The sequence below is a fragment of the Ovis aries genome, chromosome 22, assembly GCF_016772045.2.
Source record: "Ovis aries strain OAR_USU_Benz2616 breed Rambouillet chromosome 22, ARS-UI_Ramb_v3.0, whole genome shotgun sequence".
NCBI classification, from domain to species: Eukaryota; Metazoa; Chordata; class Mammalia; order Artiodactyla; family Bovidae; genus Ovis; species Ovis aries.
The window spans coordinates 51,422,836-51,427,012 of NC_056075.1; the positions used below are offsets into that span (position 1 = coordinate 51,422,836).

Below are 4,177 nucleotides of genomic sequence, written 5' to 3' on the forward strand. Positions count from 1 at the left end.
GGAACAGCTGAAAAGCAGCTGTATGTCCCTTACGGAGATGGGGCTGGAACAGGGAGAGTGGGCCGGGGGAGGGGCTCAGCCTCTGCGCGGTGGGAACGGGCTCAGGCTGTAAGTGGCCCACAGTCACGGAAGTGAGGACGGGGATGGGGCTAGAAACGATAGAGGGGAGTGTTTCTTGGAGTGCAAAATGAAAGAAGTCAATGAAGGGTATATGGCTTTAGGGAGAGTGCTGGATTTGGAAGTTAAGGAACAAACAGACTCCTGCGGAGGAGTTGGATCAGCCCTCCCTTTCCAGAACCAGGCTGCCTTCTGAGACGATCACCTGGGTAGAGTCTGGCACCAGCGTCGTGTGATCTCTGTCACAGGCCTGTGCACACATGGAGCACGGCCCTGGGGCTGCTCCCGGCTGGGCCACAAGGCCCAACGAGACCCTGGTGACAGAGTTCGTGCTTCAGGGCTTCTCGGAGCTCCCCCGCCTGCAGCTGCCCCTTTTCGGCTGCTTCTTCCTCTACATCGTGGCGCTCACGGGCAGCGCTGCGATCATTGCCGTGGTCAGCCGCAGCGCCAGCCTCCGAAGCCCCATGCGCTTTTTCCTCTGCAACCTAGCTGCCACGGATATTGTCTGCACCTCCTCTGCGCTGCCGAAGGCACTGGCGGGCCTGGCCTCCGCGGAAAACACCATCTCCTTCCCTGGGTGCATGGCTCAACTGTTCTTCCTCACCTGGTCTGCGTCTTCCGAGCTGCTGCTGCTGACCGTCATGGCCTATGACCGCTACACGGCCATCTGCCGCCCGCTGCACTACAGCTCGCGGATGAGCCCGCGCGGTGCCGGTCGCTGGTCGTGGGCGTGTGGGCTGTCTGTGCCCTCAACGGGTCACTGCACGCTGGGCTGACGACGCGGCCATCCTTCTGCGGCCCCAACGTTGTCGCACACTTCTTCTGCGAGATCCCCCCACTCCTGCTGCTCTCCTGCAGCCCCACACTCGTGAACAGCATCCTGACCGTCTTAGCTGATGCCTTCTACGGAGTCGTCCATTTCCTGCTCACCCTGGTGCCCTATGGCTGCCTCGTCACCAGCATCTGCGCATCCGCTCAGCTGCAGGGAGGCAGCGGGCCTTCTCGACCTGCTCCTCCCACCTCCAGGCGGTCTCCGTGCACTACTCTGCACTGTTCTGCCCCTGTATCAGCCCGGCCTCCAGCTGTAGCCCTGAGAGAAGCAAGGGGTCCGCAGCACTCTACACGATGCTGAGCCCCACTCGGAACCCCATCACCTACTCTCTGAGGAACATGGAGGTTAAACGTGCCCTGGGGAGACGTGTGCAAGCCCTTCTCTGCCCGGGGTCCGTGGGCTGCCTCCCTGAGACCAGCTTGGAGGCGAAACAGCTGGCTGTCATCCTCTCAGTACCCTTACCCTTGAGTTGGGGCCCTTTGCACCCAATAAGTCCTCAGCTGCCGAACTGTAGACCCAGGTCCTGGGAGGTGGGCTTCTTGTATCCAGGGAAACGTCTCTCCACCCCCAGATTGTTAGGGACCAAATGACGGGCTCTAGGACCTGAGGCATGTTTACCAGAAAGAGACAGGACATGTGCTCATCCTGCCTGGCCAATCATGTAATGCCAGCTACTCCTGTAACTGAGACAAAGAACTGCCTGTGTATAAGCCGCCATACTCCTTTGTTCGGGGCTCTTGTCGGATTCCACTGTGCTGGAAGAGACTTGGGCCCTAGTGCACTAGAAGTAAACTCCCTTCTTGCCTTTGCATTACTGTGGTGGACTTGCTCTCTCGGTCGGTTCGGAGATACAGGCTCGGTGCATAACACAGATGGCCTCCAGGAACCTGACCCTAAACCTTCCTCAAGGTTCTTCTCAACTCAGCTTTTCCTTGGTTGTCCCAACCTGCCACACAGTGCTAGCTCCAGCTGAAAGGGCCGCTGGCTGTATCTTCTCACCTTCTGTGGTCCCTGCACAGACCCTCTCTCAGTGCACGGTCGGGTCCTGATCTTCAAGTTGCCTTGCCACCTCCCTCAGCTTCCTTCATATTCCCCAACATCCCCTCCTTCTGCCTCCTGCAGCTGGTTATCTGGCATCACATGGCGGGTCCTGCTCTGCCTGGGCCTTCAGAGCCTGTCCCCACATCTGCCTGAACCCCACGAGGCTCACCCACATTCTCCTTGGCCTTGCATGGCCTGGGTCCTGCTCTGCCTGGGCCTCATGGAACTGTCCCCTGTTCTGCTTGACCACACACAGTCTGACCCCTAATCTACCTGGCCTTACTCAACCTTCTCTGGTTCTGCTTTGAACTGTAGATCCATGTAACGACTGTCTCTTTGACCATGTCTTAGTGCTTCTTTTTTTTTTTTTTTTTTTGCCTGAACTACAACCTTGTGGAATTAGTTCCTCAACCAGAGAATGAACCCAGGCCAAGAGCAATGAAAGCACTAAGTCCTAACCACTGGACCACCAGGGAATTGCCTACATTTTAGTTCCTGTTTTTGGTGTTTCATAGATGAATAATAGGTCCCTTCAGATAAACATGTTCAATCAAATAAAACTTCCTCCAGAGAATGTAGGGAGATTGCTGTTTCATTCCTAGTCTTTCTTCTATTCCAAACCTTTTCTCATCGAGGCAACATCAGTAAGTCTTAAAGTGGCCATATATCATGAAAGAAGAAAACAAAGAAATAATGAAAAGTGTGAGTGTGCAGCTTGGAATTAAAATAAAATTCCAATGCTCATATCAACAACCAAAAAGTCAAGCTTTTTGAGGCCAAAGGCAAATCCCCAGGGGAATCTGAGGCTGGTGCCTGGACAAGAGCAGTTTCCCCCACCCCAGGGAAGATCGAAATTCTTGGCCCTGCAGAAGCAGAGCAGGCATGCAGGTGGAGGGTCCCTTAGAAGGCTGGATGCCAGCTGCATCACAGCCCGGGGATATGAGGTTGGAGAGGCCCATACTTTATCCCTAGAGTAGGGGAGCCTGTGTGGTCAGGCTTACCTGGAACTCTGTCTGTTCAGCAGTAGAAGTGACTGTTTTCTGGCTGTCCATGGATCAGACTTAGTAATGGAGAAACTTAACATTTTCTAAGGAAAGGATGAAAAATAACGGAGAGGCTGTGGGACCTGAGAAGTCCTGTTCCTGAGTTGGGGAAACTGCTTCCTCTCAGTTTCTGTCCTGGCCTCAGCTCAGACAGCAAACCATCCACAGGCAGCATCCGTCTGTGCACCACAGCTGAAATTGCACGTATGAACCAGAAAGCCCAGTTAACTGTCCCGGGATGGTTAATATCTATATGGGAAAAACAAATTTTATCCTTAGCCCCTACCGTATGCAAAAATCATTCCCACATGACCTAAGACGTAAGTAGGAGAGGTAGAACTTTAAAAATGGCAACTAGCCTTCTGATCTTTCTATGGCAAAGACAGATTTTAAAGTCAAAAAAGTGCTAATTCCAAAATAAAAGACTGATAATTTTAAAGTATCTGTTTATAAGAAAAATTCAACAAATAGTGTGAAAACATAGCCCAAAGAGAAGGAAAAATCATTGCAATACGTAAACTTTAGGGTGGATCATTAACTGGGACACACACATCCCTGCAAACAGTGAGAGAGAGAAACCGCCGCAGAAGAGCAAGTGCATGAGCGGGCGCTTTGCAGAGGCAGACACAGCTTGGTGAACAGGCATTCACGAAGAGATTCTCTACTTCATTCACGGTCAGAGAAATGCAAACTGGGGCCAGGATTAACCACCATTTCATGCCTGTAAATGGGTAAACATTTAGAAATCCATGAGTTCTTAGTGTTGCAAATGGACAGGGCCACTTGGACAGCTGAGAAGAGTTTTTGTTGCTGTTCAGTTGCTAAGTCGTGTCCAACTCTTCCTGACACCATGGACTGCAGCACACCAGGCTTCCCTGTCCCCCTCCATCTCCCAGAGTTTGCCCAAGTTCATGTCCATCGAGTCAGTGATGCCATCCAAGCATCGCATCCTCTGTCACCCTCTTCTTCTGCCTTCAACCTTTCCCAGCATCAGGGGCTTTTCCAGTGAGTCAACTGTTCGCAATAGGTACCCAAAATATTGGAGCTTCAGTTTCAGCATCAGTCCTTCCAATGAACACTCAGGGTTAATTTCCTTTAAGGTTGGCTTGTTTGATTGCCTTACTTTCCAGGGGACTCTCAGGAG

The 4,177-nt window shown here is 52.4% G+C and overlaps 1 pseudogene; it reads left to right on the forward strand.

The window, feature by feature from the left end:
- Positions 1 to 377: 377 nt before the first annotated feature.
- On the forward strand, positions 378 to 1,539 carry LOC101112616 (olfactory receptor 13A1-like; annotated as a pseudogene).
- Positions 1,540 to 4,177: the final 2,638 nt, after the last annotated feature.